General features: G+C 56.4%; 1 long non-coding RNA gene across 1 annotated transcript; it reads right to left on the reverse strand.

The window, feature by feature from the left end:
• Positions 1 to 8,360: 8,360 nt before the first annotated feature.
• Positions 8,361 to 16,688, reverse strand: LOC131506249 (uncharacterized). Its single transcript, XR_009258827.1, has 4 exons — positions 16,291 to 16,688; positions 13,416 to 13,486; positions 13,038 to 13,214; positions 8,361 to 9,041 (listed from the first exon to the last, which is right to left on the reverse strand). It is a non-coding gene; the product is annotated as an uncharacterized LOC131506249 (long non-coding RNA).
• Positions 16,689 to 17,537: the final 849 nt, after the last annotated feature.

Genomic DNA, 17,537 nt, shown 5'->3' on the forward strand with positions numbered 1-17,537 from the left:
TGGGGGGTGCCCACACGGGGGCCGTCTCCACCTCAACCATGGTGGGCAGAGCAGATCCTTAGGACCCCAAGCAACACGAGGGTGGTGGCTCACGGTGCCAGAAGCCACCCTGCTGGCCAAGGTATCCCAGGGCACCTCAGCCACTGCAGCGAGCTGGGATCACCTATGTCCCACCCCAGCCATCGTGGACGGTGTGGGGGCCCACCGGCCATCTCACTGGACCCCACGTGGCCACGTGCTCAGTTGGGCAGGACAGGGGGGCCAGCGGGCTGCCTCCATCTGAACTGGACGCAGAATGGCCAAGCTGTGCCATCGTTCATCAACTCGTCCGTCCTGCACGGTACTGGCCCAGGCGCTGGGACACGGATCCTGGTCCTGAGTGTCCTTGCTAGTGAGGTGCCACCCCCTCTGGGTGGGGGTCAGCAAAGGCCATGGAGAAAAGGTACCCTCCAGCAGGAGGCAGGGGCAGGGGCTGCGGGACCTCAGGCTCTCCCTCGGTGGGGGAGGCAGGTGGCCACAGGGGCAGGTTGGGGGCTACGCCAGGCACGGAGGCCACAGCGGGGCAGCGGGGATGCTGGAAGGGGCACGACCCGATTTACATGCACTTACGCACAAGGTGAAAGGGGCTGGGGAGCATGGTGGGGGACACCCAGGGCGTGAAGACCAGCGCCGGTCAGATGTGGAGGTGAGGAGGTGATGCCACCCGGGGGCAGACAGGGGACGTGGGAGACCCAGGAGATTCTGGGGACATGTGATTGGACAAAGGGATCTGAGCCGCTGAAAGGATACCCAGAGGGGCCTGTCCAGCGGGCAGTCAGTGGGCAGGACTGAGCCCAGGAAAACGGCCTGTCCCGGAAAGGATGCGACGTGGAGACTGGAGACAGGCAAGGGGTGTGGGGCCCGGGGACTCTGGGGCAAGAGGAGAAGAGCCGAACCCAGGCGGCAGTCTGTGCGCAGGGGGCAGGCACTGGCCAGGGCCCCGACAGCCCACAGAAGAGAAACGGCTTCTCGCCCCAGGCCCTGTCCCTCCTAGGACCCAGTCCCGGATCTGGAGCCAAACTGACCCACCGTCACACCAGCACAGACGCCCCTGAGCACCAGCACCCCCCGTGCCTGCCCATCTTGTGCCAGTCTTAGTGTGAGCGCATCGATTGTGCAAGCCCATCTGAGTGCACACTCAGGCCCGGCCTGTCGCCAGACAGCAGGTTAGGGCCCAACAACCTCGGCTCGGAAATGGAGCCACACTTTGCTACGAAAGGACGTACGCGCCAACTGCCCGCGGACCGCGGTCCACTCCCCGCAGAGAGTCGACGACTCAGAACTGACTCTGGTAGCTCATCCATCAATCGGAGGCTTTGCGCTGACTGCCCCGCCCACGTATCGTCCTTCCTGCGACGGCAACATCGAGGCGGCATTCAGCGTCGATGTGGACACAGGCCCCCGGGTCGCCCCTCATCCGTCACGCATCCTTCACCAGCGCCTGGGGCAAGGGCCCGGTGCTCGCCCAAACACCAGAGACAGGCTCTCGGGGCGGTAGGCTTCTGCCAGGGACTGAGCTGGCCCGGGAGGACCCTGAGGCCATGCGGCCTCCGACCCGAGGGCCCCATACTGCCAGGGGCAGACCCTCCGGCACCCACGGGTTCCGCTGCCACATGCCCTGGACCACGTGTCAGAGGGCTTCCAAAGAAACAGGCCAGCAGGATATATCTGTGCGTCATGAGGTTCGTTTCAAGGAATTGGCTTGCGTGCTGTGGGGTCAGCTGGACAAGCTGGGGATCCACAGGGCGGGTGGCCGGCTGGTGTCTCCAGGTGGGGCCCCTTCCCCCTGGGGGCCTCAGTTTTGCTCTGCAGGCCTTTTACTGCTGACGTGAAGCCCTATGATACTGGGGCCACCTCCTTTACTTGAGGTCCCCTGATGACAGATGTGACAACACCCGCTGAGGACATGCCAGCAGGACCCGGGCGGGTGTGTGACACCAGCAGGACAGGACCTGGGCAGGTGTGTGCTTGAGGTGCCTCCTCGTCCAGCCGCCGTCACAGAGCTCCCTGGGGGTGGGGGGGCGGGGGTGCACAGGGGTTGTTGCAGGGGAGAACAGGACCGATAGGGACTTGCCTGGGGCCCAGATACAGGGTGTAAACAACAGCCCCCAACGGGGGGCCGCAAGGGCCCAGGGTAGCGACCAGGCGGTGCTCCAGGCCGCCGAGCCCCCTTCTCAGCAGACCCCCAGGCCGTCAGCCCACCCTCTCCTTCCCTTCTGCGCCAGCAAGGCAGGCTTTGGTGTCTTCCCCCGCAACCCCAGGATTGTCCAAGGTCATCAGTGACTCTCCTCCCCAGACCCCGGGGTCAGACTGCAGGTGTCACTTACATCACCTCGCGTCCAGACACCAGCTCCGGCCTGAGTCACCTTCCCTGGGTTCCAGAACGGTCACCTCCCGGGAGCCCTCCAAGCTCAGCAGCCACCACCTTAAATCTGGGCCTGGCCGTGAAGCCGGTGAGGGAGCACAGGGTGTGCGCTCAGAGGGGGGCCCCCGGATGCCGAGGACACGTGGCGAGCATGCCACCGGGGGAGTCAGGGCCTCGCCGCAGCAGCTGGCAGGATGGCGTGGCCTCTAGTGCCGTGGCCCCTCTACCCGCCCCCTCGGGACGCGGCACTGCGACACCCCGTTTCTGTCTCAGCCCGTGTCCTCTCCCGACCCGGGCCCCTGAATCCAGCTGCCTGCTCAGCGAGTCCTCTGGCTGCGCAAAGCAGCGCATGTGACAAAATCCAACTGTCAACAGTTTCCTGGGATAGGGAGGGGAGGAGGACACGAGGGGATCTATCTCGTGTCCTCCTCCCCTCCCTATCCCAGGAAAAGGCCGGGGCCTCCACGGGCTCTCGCCCAAGTTCAGACAGGGCCCTTCCCCTGGGCTGGGCCCTGCAAGAGGCCTTGCTTCCTACTGAAAGGGAGACTGGGGGAGTGGCCAGACACACACCCCCCTTCCCACCCCCCCACCCCCCGCTTCTACCCAGCAGGCCCACCCCGCCCCCCAGGCCATGAGCTGCACCAGCGCCCCTCCTCCCCTCATGGCCACTCACTGGCAGCCTCCCCAAGCATCTCCCCCTGGTCCACACAGGCCAGGCTCGGGTCCCCGCTCCAAGGCCAGTAGATGGACACTGGGGACTGCCTTTGGCCAGAGGTTCCGCACCCTGTGTGCACACGTGACCAGGGCGGCCCCACAGATGGACACTCCAGGACTTGCCAGGCTCCTGGCTACCCAGAAGGACAGCAAGGCCAACATCACAGCCATTCACACCCTCCTCCGGGAGGGTCTGCTGGGCCTCTGGCCCAGTGCTGCTCAATGAGGGGCGGGCACCCTGGTCTTGCCCTTACTGGGAATGTGCCCACACGCACCAGCCGCTCCGGGCCCTCTGAAGCACATGGTTAGCCTGACGGAGCTGAGAAGAGGCCACCGGGCCCATTAGAAGTGAAGGTCATCAGGATTGAAGGGAGCCGAAGGCAGGTCCAAGGTGATGTCACAAATGCTTCCGGAAAACCCACCAGAGCCAAGCTTCCCATTCTGCAACCGCCCGGCACACAGGTTGCCCCACGCTGACTTTTAGATCGGCAAACTGACTACCACGGGTCCCACTCATTAAAGGGCTGCCAGTCCCAGCCAGCTCTACAAGCAGAAACACCTCAAAGACGAGGCGGAAACATTCAAGTGGATCCAGAACCCTCACTCGCCCTGTGGGTGGCCAGGTGGCTGGGTCAGGGTGGAAGCCCCTTCCTTTCCAGGCCTCGCCCGGAAATCCGGCACAGCCTCAGGGCCTCTCTGCCAAGGGAGAAGACGCCGGAGGAGGGAGAGGTGACGGGCCTGGGATGTCAGACCACCCGTCCCAGGCCCCCCTGCGGTGACCCCTCCGCTCCCTCTGAGTCCCCCACAGTCTGCTTTCCAGCTGGACCCCAACCCACAGACAGAGGACGAAGGACAGCGGGAGTTGGGCACAGGCCACGGGCCTCGGCCGAGCCCCTCAGGGGTCTAGTCATCTCTGCGCCCAGGCCCAGCAGGGTCCAGAACGTTTGTCAAGGGGATGAGCGCACAGCCCGAAAGCATTGCCTTGAGGACGGACTTCTGACCAGGAAACCGTACGATCGTGGGAACAGAGGGAGTCAGGACGGCACCACGGGGCGGCCCCGCATGCCAAGGGGCGGCGGCTGCTACTATGGTAGTAACATCGGCATCCTTTCTGTGATTTCCTGGTGGCTTCCATCACCGACTTCAAGGACCGAGGGAGGCAGTAGCCTTCAAGCGTGGGCCTGTGGTCAGGGTGAACGGGCCTGGGGCATCATATAAAAGCCAAACACAAGGGCGCTGTCCCACTGACCCTGGGGGACCCCGCTGAGCAGGGGCCTCGCTGTAGGAAGGGAGAGGGTGTGAGGGTGAGCCACTCCATGTGACGCGGGTCGGTGCGGGACAGGGAGGAGGGTAGGACGACGACACCCGTGAAGTCGTATAATCTGTCACGTAATTGTGGCGCCGGAGCCCTGCAAGGCCTTTAATACTAAGAAAGTTTAGGAGCACCTGGGTAGCTCATTCGGTTGAGCGTCCAACTTTGGCTCAGGTCACAATCTCACAGTTGGTGAGTTCGAGCCCCACGTCAGGCTCTGGGCTGACAGCTCGGAGCCTGGAGCCGGCTTCAGATTCTGTGTCTCCCTCTCTCTCTGCCCCTCCCCACTTGTGCTCTGTCTCTCTGTCTCTCAAAAATAAATACATGTAAAGAAAATTTTTTTAAATAATAAGAAGAAAGTTTATGTAAAAAAGGAGAGAACCAATCCACAAAAATTGAAAGCAAATTGGAACTAATGAACTTACCACACAGAAAAAAGAGTTACCTCTAGTGACAGTTAATGTACAGTATTTGTATTGATATGCCAAGCAAGACTTATTCTAAGGACAAACAAAAAAGAATAAAGAAATCTTGCATAAAGAAATCTTGAACGGCACTTGGGGATCCTATTGCTAACAGAAACACCAGCATTATTATTTTGAAATGATTGCAGACACATCATAGTAGGAAGCATGTGAGTAATTAAGTTATGGTCCTTAGGAAACAAGATTTTTAGCATGAGAGGAAAAATGAGGTGAAATTGCAAATCAAAGGAATAAGGTTTAAAACTGTAATCTGAATAAACCATCTAAAAATAAAGTTAAGAAGACAATTCCATTTACAGTAGCATCAAAGAGAATACAATACTTAGGAATAAATTTAACCAAAGAGGTGAAACACTGGTACACTGAGTACCACAAAAAACTTACTGAAATTAAAGACCTAAATAAATGGAAAGATATCTTGTGTTTATGGAGTCAAAGACTAAATATTGTTTTAAGATGATAATACTCCCCAGACTAATCCTCAGATTCAGTCAACCCCTTTCAGAATCCAAGCTGGCTTCTTTGCACAAATTGACAAGCTGACTCTAAAATTCTCATGGAATTGCAAGAGACCCAGAGTGGCCAAAACAATCCTGAAAAAAGAAGAGTAAAATTTCAGAACTCACTACAAAGCGATGGTGATCAAGACAGTACAGAACTGGCGTGAGGGTTGACAGAGATCAATGGACTAGGACAGAGTCCAGAAATAGAACACGTGTCTATGGTCAACTGAGTTTTGACAAGCGTTCCCAAGACCATTCGATGGGCAAAAGATGGTCTTTTTAATGAGTGTTGCTGGGAAAACCAGTGTCCACATGCAAAAGAATGAAGCTTGACCCTCCCTTCAGACCATATACAAAAATTAACTCCAGATGGATCAAAGACCACGCGAGAACCAAAACTATAAAACTCTTAGGAAAAAACATAGGGGTAAACTTTCATGATCTCAGACTTGGTGGTAGTTTCTTAGTCATAAGGGTCGTAAGGGTCGTAAGATCGAGCCCGTCATTGGGCTCCAAACTGAGTGTGGAGCCTGCTTAAGATTCTCTCTCTCTCTCCCTGTGCCCGTTTGCATTCTGTCTCTCTAAAATAATAAAAAAGAGAGAGATGAGATGAACAGGCAAAGATAGTACAGTGTTGGACCCAAATCCAAACATATAAATAATTATATTAAATATCAATAATCTAAACCACCAATTAAAAGACAGAGATCATTACACCGGACTGAGAAAAATCCAACATGCTGTCTATACAAATCTGCTTTAAATATAACTGTATAGGTAAATTAAAAGTTAAAGGGTGTAAAAGGATAGACTGTGGAAACACTAATCGGAAGAGAGCTGAAGTGGCTACACTACCATCAGATGAAGGAAAATGACCAGGGGTAAGTGGACAGTACATAATGATAAAAGGATCAATTCACCAAGTAGACAGAAACCTAAATGTGGGCTGTCTGGGTGGCTCAGTTGGTTAAGCGTCTGACTCTGGATTTCGGCTCAGGTCATGATCTCACCATTTGTGAGTTCAAGCCCCACCTCAGGTTTTGTGCTGACAGTGTGGAGCCTGCTTGGGATTCTCCTTCCCTCTCTCTTTGCCCCTCCCCTGCTTCGGCTCTCTCTCTCTCTCAAAATACATAAATAAACTTAAGAAAAACACACGTAAATGTGCATTCACCAAACAACAGACTTTCACAATACATGAAGCAAAAACGGATAGAACCGAAAGTTGAGATAAATTCACAATGATGGTTGTGACCTCAACCGTTCTCCCTCTGTGTCAACAGAACAAGCACAAGCAGATCAGCTCGGGAGGTAGAACTGAGCGCCAATAATGGACTGGTCCTAAATGACATTATCCTTTACACATGTGCATGGAACATTCTCCAGAAAGATCAGATCCCGGGTTATAAAACCAACCTAACAAACTCAAAAGAATTAAATGTACACAGAGTATGTGCCTGACCACAGTGGACTTAAAGTAGAAATCAATACAGAAGGGTGTCTTGAAAACCCCAGAGGCTCAGACGTTAATGCCCTTGTAAATCACACAGGGATCAAAGAAAATGCCTCTGGGGAAATTAGAAAACATTTGAAGTAAATGAAAAGTTTCAGTATCAAAATTATTTGTGGAATGCAGTTAAAGCAGGGCTTAGAGGGAAATTCATAGCATTAAATGTTTATACGGGAAGAGAATAATCCAAGCTTCCTCCTGAGTGAACTAGAAAAAGAAGAAACCCAAAACAACCAGAAAAAAAGTAAATCATAAGGATGAAGCCCAAATCAGTAAAATTAAAAACAGAAAAAATTTACACAAAATCAATGAAGTAAGAGATGGCTTTTTGGAAAAGTCTATTACAAAGATAAACCTGCAGCCAGGCTGATGAAGGAAAAAGAGAAGACGCAAATTACCAACAACAGGAGTAAAGACAAGGTTATCACGACAGAGCCCATGGACATTAAAAGGAAGAGTAGGATCTACACAGATTCAGATTCCGCAATCTCAACGGATCGGCCAAGTCCCTGAAATCCACAAGCTATCAAAACTTGCCCAAGAAGAACTAACAACCCGACAACCCTCTATCTACAAAAGCAATTGAGTTCACGGTAAATAACCTTTCAAGGAAGAAAACTCCAAACCCAGAGCGTTTCACTGGCAAATTGTAAAAAATAGCTAATAATTAGACAACAACAACAACAACAACAACAACAACTCTACATAATCTTTCCAAGAAAGTAGAAGAGGGGCCCCTTGGTGGTTCAGTCAGTTAAGCGTCCAACTTTGCCTCAGGTCACTATCTCACGATGCACGGGCTTGAGCCCCACGTCGGGCTCTGGGCTGACAGCTCGAGCCTGGAGCCTGCTTCGGATTCTGTGTCTCCCTCTCTGCCCCTCCCCTGCTTGCACTCTCTGTCTCTCTCTGAAAAATAAATAAACATTGGGGCGCCTGTGTGGCTCAGTCGGTTAAGCGGCCGACTTCGGCTCAGGTCATGATCTCACAGTCCGTGAGTTCGAGCCCCGCGTCGGGCTCTGTGCTGACCCCTCAGAGCCTGGTGCCTCTTTCAGATTCTGACTCTCTCTCTGACCCTCCCCCGTTCATACTCTGTCTCTCTCTGTCTCAAAAATAAATAAACGTTAAAAAAAATTTTAATAAATAAATAAATAAACATTTAAAAAATCGGCGGCGGGGGGGGGGACACCTGGGTGGCTCAGTAGGTTAAGCCTCCGACTCTTGATTTCGGCTCAGGTCGTGATTTGGTTTGTGAATTCGAGCCCCACATCAGGCTCTGTGCTGACAGTGCAGAGCCTGCTTGGGATTCTCTCTCTCCCTCCCTCCCTCCCCCTCCCCCACTCGCGCTCTCTGTCTCTCAAAAATAAACTTAAAAAAATGTTTTTAAAATGTTTTAATAAAACAGAGGAGATAATATTTTCCCATTTTATGAGGCCAGCGTTCTCTAACTCCAACAAGAGACAAAGATAGGACAAGATAAGAAGCTACCGAACCATGAACATCTATGCAAAATCTTCAATAAAACGTTAGCAGATCGAATCCGGCAACATACAGAAAGAATAAAAACATCACGACCGAGCACCATTCCTTCCCACAATGCAAGAGGGGCCTGGCATTGCGTCACTGCCCGCCCTGCCCGCCACACTAACAGATGAAAGGAAACCACAGGACACTCAGGAGATGCAGAGAAAACACTTGATAAAATCATCTGTTCGTGATAAAAACTCTCAGAAAACCGGGATTAGGAAGGAACTTCCCGAACCTGGAGATATTGCAAAAAAAAAAAAAAAAATTAATTAATTAATTAATTTCAGCCTCAAGTGATCGATTGCTGGTACATAGGAATTCAACCTTTTGTAGGTCATCTGACCTCCCCACGTGGCCCTGGGAACGGCTCCTAGGTCTGCACAGGGCAGGGCGGTTTGAGTTTTTCCTTTCCAACCTGTACGCGCTTCATCTCCTTTCATCGACTGAAATGGTTACAGGCGAAGACACTTGGTGTGCGGAGATGCGCTTTAAAACGTCCCAGAGAGAGAAGTGGGGGCTCGTGACGCCTGCTGGGCCCGAGTGCCGGGTGCCTCCGGCTCTTCTCTGCGCTTCTGTGTAGACTCGACATAGTCTATAACAAAGGGTTTTTTAATCTATTACAACAACCCCAACACTTGGACGAATGGAAAAGGGACAAAGGCCATTAAAAACACACACGACCAGCATTTCCTCAAGGAAAACTGGCACCCTCACCAGCACATTCCGGCGAGCGGGTTTGCCCCCTGTGTGTGTGGAAGGGTTGGCTCGAAACGATGTGTGTCCCGGCTCGTTGAGTCGCTCCTGCCCGTGAACCCAGGGACTCACGTCTGTTTTCCCCTAAAGAGGGGAGGAAAGTCCAAACACGGGTCCACGCAGCCACGTGTTTAGAGTAGCAGGAAGCTAACTGAGGGGTGGCCAGCCCGGGCCCCTCGAGGTGAGCAGCCACGGCATGTAGGGACGGTGTGTGAAGTGGGGGCGGGGAGCCGAGACCAAAGCTGCACGCGCAGCGCCCACGAGCACGTCTTCAAAGAGCAGGACACACGGTACAAGGGAAGCGGCAGGATGCACGCCGAGGTCCTGCTGTGCTGCGGGTTCCGGAACATGCTCTGGTTCCCTGCGCCTTCTCCAGGAGCGCGGCTTACTTTTGTCAGCAGAAAAGAACACGGGGGCAGCAGGATCCTTCCCGGGCCCCCGGGCGGGGCGGGTCTGGGTCCGCAGGGAGCCCACGTGGCATCCCTCCCACGGCCGGGGCCACAGCCCCCACGCCAGGGCTCCTGCCCCCTGCCACCCCGGCTGGCCTATGCCAAGTGCCGCCTGAGCTCCCGTGCTCACCAGGCCCTGGGGCTGTGCGGCTCTGGGGAGGCGGGATCTTTGAATGTCCCGCAAACGGTGCGGCCTCCGCCCGTGCCCAGTAAAGTGGGCGGCCGGTGGGGGACAGGAGCGGGGCCATCTGGGCAGAGCCGAGGGGCCAACTGACCGCAAAGGGGAGACACCGACTTGCAAAGGCAACAGCCCTGCAGAGGTCAGGAAGTTCACGGAGGGCCAAGGTACCCAGACTCCTTGTGGGTCCGAGGCCGCTGGACAGAGAACACCGGGCTCCGAGCCACAGCCTGACCCTGTTTCTAGGACACGTGTGGGCACCCAGCCGCACGCCTCCCGGGGCCACCCTCTCAGGGCCCGACGCCTGAGAACCAGCTCATTCTGTGGTTTTAGTGGAGCAGCCCGGTGGGGGAGGGCCGTGTCCCCCAGGGCTGACCGCCCAGAGCAAGGCTCCCCGCAGCACCGGAAGGCCAAGGAGAAGCAGCACATCGCCCAGCAGCTGCTGTGGGGGACGCACCCAGGCACGGGGCCTGCCGTCACCCTGCTGGAGCTCACTCCAGGCGACTGCCTCTGTCTTGGCTTTTCCCCGAAGGTCACTCCCCTCCGGAGCAGCCGAACCGGTGTCTGTCATACCTCCATTCCGCCAGCAAACAAATACATCAAGCCCTTTGGGCAGTCTCGGGGAAGAGCTGAGCCGGGGCCTTTAGGGGGTGCTGCCGGAGCAGAAACGAGTGTCGGTGCGAAGCCGGGCGGTCGGAACCGGGCGACCTCGGGGCCCAGCAGCGGCCGGCGGCCTGAGGGGGTGTGCCGAGCCCAGCGGGGAGGGGGACGCGGGCCGAGCCTCTGTGACCAAGGCCACGGGTTTGGGTTTTGTTCTCTGTGCGTCGTCTGGAAGACGCTGGAGCGGGTGAGGCGAGCCTTGGCATGCACGCCCTGGGTGTCGGGAAGCGGGGGGCCCTCACTGCAGAGAAAGATGGGAAGGCAGGTGGGGGGGGGGGCGCCGGGGACCAGGGTGCCTGCCTCCAGCAGGACGGGCAAACACCCCTCAGCTGCTGGGTCCTGGGGTCAGAGACCCCATCCTCCAACAGCCCCACTGCGTGTGACCCCGAGGACCCCTGGTTCTGAGGGAGCCGGCTGGCGGGGGGCAAGGCCAGCAGGACAGGCACGCGTCCCAGGCCCGCCCGGCCCTCCTAGCACCTGTCCCCAGATTAGATTTCTCTTTTCTCATTACCGCGGTAATAGGTCCTTCAGACCTCATTCCAGCCCTAGATATTATCTGACCCGTATAATTAATTAATTATAGCCCAAATATTATAGATTATTAAAAATAGCATAACTAATAGTGTAATATCTCAAGCTGTCGACTTTAATAGTCAACATTGTCTTGGCCGCGCTTATCAGCCCGGGACACCCGGTGAGAATATTGATTCCGGGTAATTTTAGCCGTCATCTGCCATCCTGACGGGGAATTGTCAGGGCCTCACCCAAGCCGGGGCTCATTTGAAATCGTTAAACCGCCGCACGGCTCACAGTGGATCTTAATGTTCCTTTTTCTCCCCTTCAATATGTTTCAGCAACAGAGAGGAAAATAAATAGAGAAGTGGAGGGGGAAAGGCGGGGGGAGGGGGCGAGTCCGCTCTCAAGGGGAGGGGAGGAACGACTGATTTGTCTCTCTCCCTGGGGACCCTGCACTCGCACCGCAGCCCCCCACCCCCACCCCTCTTTCCCGGAGACCGTCCAGCGCCGGGGAGGCTGCGGAGAAGATCCACGCGCGCTGCAGCTCGGCCCGGATCCCAAAGCCCTGACTTTGCCGGCAGCGTGGCCCCCACCCCCCACCCCCACCCCGGGCTGCGCCCCGGCGACCCCCGAGACCCACCCGCGGGCACAGGGCGCTCAGGCCACAGAGTCAGCCCCTCGCCGGGCACACGCGGCGCACAGACCCACACACGAGCGGGCACACGCACGCGGAGTCACGTGGACACCCCCCCCCCACACCCCCACGGAGCAGACTCATGCAGGGCCACACGTGCGCATGAACACACGGGCACATGCGTGTGGAGCGCGCACACCGTCAACGGGCGCGTGCACTCACTGAGGGCCTCCCGGGGGCCGGGTTAGGTCCGGGGGCTCGGAATGCGCGGGGGTGCCCACGAGGAGCCAGGACCCCGTGGAGTGACCTTGGAGAGGGGGCCTGGGGTGCCGCACTGCCAAACGGCGTCGGCGAGGGGGGCCTCCGGAGAAGAGGGAAAGTGGAACCGCGAGCCCCTCCCGCCCATCGCCCTCCCCCCCCCCCCCCCCCACCGCTGCAAACCCATCACCAACTTCGCTTGGGGAAGGAGGGCAACTGCCAGCAGGCAGGCCGCAGGGACCCTCTCACACGCAAAAGACCCCCAAGGGGCGGGGTTCGGTGGGGGGGAGCAGTTGGGGCGTGCCTGAGTCTCCCCCCAATCCTCCCCATCCGGGTCCCACGCAGTTCAGCGGCTCACCGGCACCGGCACCGGGAGCGCGCTCAACACCCCACCTCGGGGCGTGCTCACCCCGCCCTCACCCTACTCGCCCCTCCCCCACTCCCCCTGCGGGGGGGGGGGGGGAGCACCCCCTGGAGCGGGGAGGGCGCCGGGGCAGCGGAGCTCCAGAATCGCTCCTCGGAGGCTTCCCTTGGAGTGTTACTCAAACTTCTAATTAGGATTCACGCATGTGATAATAATTTAATAATCAGGGAGCCGTGCAAGAGGTATTAACCTCAATTAAGCTCATTACGCGGCGTGACTGCCCCCACCACATGCCCTCCCGACCCGAGTGCGTCCTGCGGGGGTGACTGTGGCATGTACGTGCTGGGCAGGAAGTTTCACTGCATGCATTTATTGAACACTTTCTGTTTACCTTGCCTGGCCCTCTCCTCGCACCCCAGTTCCCGGTGCCCTCTCCCTTCTTCCTCCCTGGACGACCCGGCTCCCAGGACACTGTCCACTCTTCCTGACCAGGGAAGTGCCTGACCTTCCCACCCACCCTCACGACCTCCCGCCCCCTCTCAAGGCCTATCAGGTGGAAATTGAAGGACCGCTGGTGGCAGCCCGCTCTCCACGGTAACTGGATAACTGCCTACCCTCCTTGAGGTGGACCTGCCTACCTTGCCCATTTCCGCCCCCATGCCCACCACCGGACTCACCCTGTCAGAGGTGTGGCATGGAGAGTAGCCCAATGCATGGTGGGTGAAGGAATGAGCCCCCCATAGGATGTGGGGGGGGGGGGGAAGAAACACTGGTACCTGGGTCTGGGTGACTGGAGAGATGTCGCCCCGTGCTCGTGGGATAGGCGAGCAGTGGATAGGTCAGCTGGTGGACATATGGAGGTCTGGTCACAGAAACTGAGGCAGGTAAGCCAGGCGAGATGGGAACTGAGCAGACAAGTGGGCGGGTACTCCTCAGGCCACATCTTCTCCACTCTAGGGTGCCGTGGGTGGCTTAAGGGTCCCACTTGTATCAGTCCGGTTTCTGCTACAACACTGCCGTGTAACAAACAGCCCCAAAGCTCTCAGTGGCCCACAGCCGTTATCCCCATTTCCTGCCTGTGGACCATGATCAGCTGCCATTGGGTGCCCCCCCCCAACTGGGCTCATCAGGTGGGGTTTGGGTGGGCTCCAGACCTTGATTCCTGGTCCCAGCTGAGGGAACAACAGTGTCCAGAGCATGATCTCTTCACAGAGGACAGTGGATGCTGCAAGGGGCAGAAGCACAGATGCTCTTAAAGCCTGAGCTCAGAGCAGGCTCCTGGTCCCTTCTGCCCACTGCGGGTCATGTGGCCAAAGTATAATTTCAGTGGGTGGGAGGTATACTTTCCCCACTGAAAGGCCGTGACCGAGTAAGGGGATGAAGGGAAAGAAAAACTGGTTAAATTATCCAGGGGCACCTGGGTGGCTCAGTCACTTAAGTGTCTGACTCTCGATTTTGGCTCAGGTCATGATCTCACGGTTTGTGATTTCGAGCCCCATGTCAGGCTCTGTGCTGACAGTGCAGAGCCTGCTTGGGATTCTCTCTCTCTCTCTCTGTCTCTCTCTCAAAATAAAAAAAAAAAATGAACTTTTTTTTTTAATTTTTTTTTAATGTTTATTTATTTTTGAGACAGAGAGAGACAGAGCATGAATGGGGGACGGGCAGAGAGAGAGGGAGACACAGAATCGGAAACAGGCTCCAGGCTCCGAGCCATCAGCCCAGAGCCTGACGCGGGGCTCGAACTCACGGACCGCGAGATCGTGACCTGAGCTGAAGTCGGACGCTTAACCGACTGCGCCACCCAGGCGCCCCCAAAAAAATGAACTTTTAAAAATTATCCAGTCTGTGATATTTCTGATTTAATTAGAGTTTTTCCCATTGGATGGGGCTGGGGGCAGGGGGGAGGGGCAAGAACCATTACTGTGAGGCGCCCATGTGCACAGACGCATCTTGGGTCCAGAAGTAAGCTGTGCACTGAGACACACAGCACAGCAGGGGTAACAATTCCTTCCCTGGGCAGGGACTTCCCATGTCGGTCTCCATGCCATCCCCAACTGTCACCCCTGGTGAGACCCAAGCAGAGCCCGGGAAGCATGGATTCGGGCACCTGGGATTTACTGAGGCAGGAGAAATCCAGGAGGCAGCGTAGGAAAGGCAGGGACAGAACACAGCAAGGATGCCTTCTGGAGAAGTCTCGTCTTGGCCTGATCTGCACGGAGCCCTGGAGTGTAAATCCCGACAGCTGTCTAGCCTTGAAGGAGGGACAGTGTCCCCCCCAGGTGTCTCTAGGAACGAGTCTCTTATCAGCCAAGGACAGTTCTGAGTAGCTCATGGGTCTGAGCTGGAACTCCTTACACTCCCAGCAGCAGGGGCAGGGATCCAGGTGGGAATCTGGGCAGAGATCTGGACAAGGATCTGGAAAAAGATCTAAGCAGGGATCTGAGTGGGGATCTGGTCAGGGGTCTGGCGGGGGACACCGCCTTCATCCACTACACCAAGGAGAAAGTTAATCAGCACCAGACCCGTCTGTTGGTGGAGGACAGAGCCAAGGCGGCCAGGGCCCTGACTCCCCAGCCAGGGCCATCTCCCTATTCACAGGGGCCAGAGATAGACCGGGAAGTCAGACCACGGCGGGGCTGAAAGTAGAGTGTGTGGGCTGAAGTGCTTGCCCCACCCCCTCAGCACCGTGCCTTCCGATTTTCCTCGTCACTTTTTGCATTTTGCATTCCGCCTTTACTTTGATGGGGGACACAGAGCTGAGTGAGACACACACAGTGTCCAGGAGCCCACAGTCTGGAGCCAGAGCCACATGTGAACAGATAAAGACCCCGTGATGTGTTAAAACACGACAGAGTGGAGCTCGGGTTTTGGAAGGACACTCAGGAAGGTGTCTGCCTCCACACAGGGAAATCAGACAGCTCCCAGGGGTGCTGCCACTAAGGTACGTGGGAATGATGCACGTGGCCAAGTGGCCAAGGGCACTGCTCAAAGAGGGAACTGCAGATATAGGCACATGGTTGACCAGGTTGACCACTGGGCTCAGGAGCTCTGGGCACAGGGCACAGGTTTAGGGACTGTGCAGGACAGCCTACAGGGTCCAGGGAGGAAGTCCTTAATGCCGGGCCGCAGAGCCCAGAGGCCGGCCCTAGACCCTGGCAGCCTTCAGGTGTTTCTGGAAGAGGCATGTGATTTGATTTGTGCTTCAGGATGATGGAGAACAGACCGGAGGGCTAGGCTGTGGCAAGGACAGTGAGGGGTGAGGGCATTCATCAGCGGGAGACTCTGACACCACACGCCCAAGGCATTCCCAGACCCCCTACTCACAAGGGGTCTTCTGACCGCCCACCTCAAACAGGGAGGCTTAGAGCATTCCCCCGGGTAAAAAATCTATAGAAAGCCCAAACTGCTGTGGTGATTACTGATGGCGAGAATGCCTGCGCTTGGAGCCCTGGGTACTAACAGAACTCTGTAGGTCAGGGACACAAGGTGGCTGTTCTGGGCAGGACTGAACCTGGACATCCTTGTCGCCCTTGTGAGGTGGACCAGTGGCAGACAAGCAAAGCAGCTGGAAAGACCAAGGGCAAAAAGGGCCATTCTAGAGAGAGCCTGCAGTGGCAAGGACCCCTCGGGGCGCCCCACCTGGACTACCTTCCCTTTGGCATCTGGTAGCTGATTATGTCACTTTGCATCAGTAGGACTCGCATCCACATCAAAGTTCCACCACGTACCGGCTGGGTGACATTGGAGCATGTGATCAGTTGTCTTCATCCTCAGTTTGCCCATGTGTGAGGTGGTAATCCCCATTGCTGCCCTACCTTCTGGTCGGAAAACTCTTCGGAGCCAGGATGTCCTCCGTGGCCAAGGGAGGAAGCTGGCCACCACCTCCTCAGTGCTGATGTGGGAGTTGGGTGCCCTGCCCCCCCGCCCCCCCCCCCCCCGCCACAGCACCCTTGACTGCACAGCCCGAGAGCCACTTTCAGTTTTGATGATTCAGGATTTTGTCTTTGTTTTAAAGGGTTTAAACCTCACCTTTGCGTTTGACTGACTCCTTGCCATGATCCAGGCCCAGTGCTACGTGCTTTTCATCTTTGAACTCATGCAGCTTAGAAATAGAAGCATTCAAACCTGGACAGTGAAAACCTTGTAAAAATCCCTACCCTTTGGTTGGCCCTGGCTTGGCCAATGTGAATGGGCTGGGGGTAGCACGCACTGTGCCCGGACGCCACACCACACACACAGCCTGCCGCCCTCGTCCTCCGGTGGGATATCCTAGAGTCCAGGGAAGCGAGCCAAGCTCGGGGCACAGATGTTACAGCAGGTGGACAACCGAGGACAGCTTAGCGGTGGGTGGCAGTTTGCGCTGTCCGCGGTGCTGAACGCTCGAGCGCGCGGGGGGGGGGGGCGCGCGCCCGGCGGCGGGTGCGCTGTCCGTGGTGCTGACGTGCTTTGGCTCTGTCTGTGGGTCTGAAGACGCCCCTGGTGCCGCGGCTGCGCGGTCCGTAGGGCGCAGGCAAACGCCCGTGTTTCCATCTCTTCTCTGTTGTTGAGTGTGGCGTACCCTTGCTCGAGAAGTCAGGAGACCCCAGGAGAGGTATATCTTAAAGAAGATGAATAAAGAAATCAATAACTAGAAAGTTCCCCTCTCGTTTTTCAAACTCGGGGTGAGCAAAATTGTTCCCAGAGGAGCAGAGGGGGTGGAGAATCCTCTTACCTCTCGCCTCTCCACGAGGAGGGAGCTTAAAAGCCTCCTGTTCTCATCCTCCTCCTCTGCCTCCTGCATCCTCCCCACAGGCGCACAGGAGGTTGGCCTATTCAGAGACACCAGCTCATCAGCGGGACTCGGCATGGACTCGAGGAGTCAGAACACTAATGTGTAGATGGAGGTGATAATGCCTTCCCTGCATATTTCACAGCGATGTTGGGAGGGCCCTGGGCAGTCTGGGGTGGGGGTATGCTTTGCATGAAACGTTGTACAAAGCGGGGGTTATCCATCCATGTGCCCTTATAGACCCCTGAACGTTGCTGCCCCTCCATCCTGCCCGATAAAGCTTCTCCAGCAAGAGAAGGGAGGACCCCCCACCCCCATGTACACGAAGGCTGTGATTGTGTTGTTACTCGACTCCCAAGGGGAAGGTATACAAATCACATAGAATCCAACCCCCTACAAATGACAGGTGGAGACACTGAGTAGGGGGTTCATAGGCACATATGTTAGTGGTGGGGTGTCCCACCTGCTCTTGTGCACCCCAAAGTCCCAAAAACTCCGGTGTTGGGGA

The sequence above is a fragment of the Neofelis nebulosa genome, chromosome 3, assembly GCF_028018385.1.
Source record: "Neofelis nebulosa isolate mNeoNeb1 chromosome 3, mNeoNeb1.pri, whole genome shotgun sequence".
Lineage (NCBI taxonomy): Eukaryota > Metazoa > Chordata > Mammalia > Carnivora > Felidae > Neofelis > Neofelis nebulosa.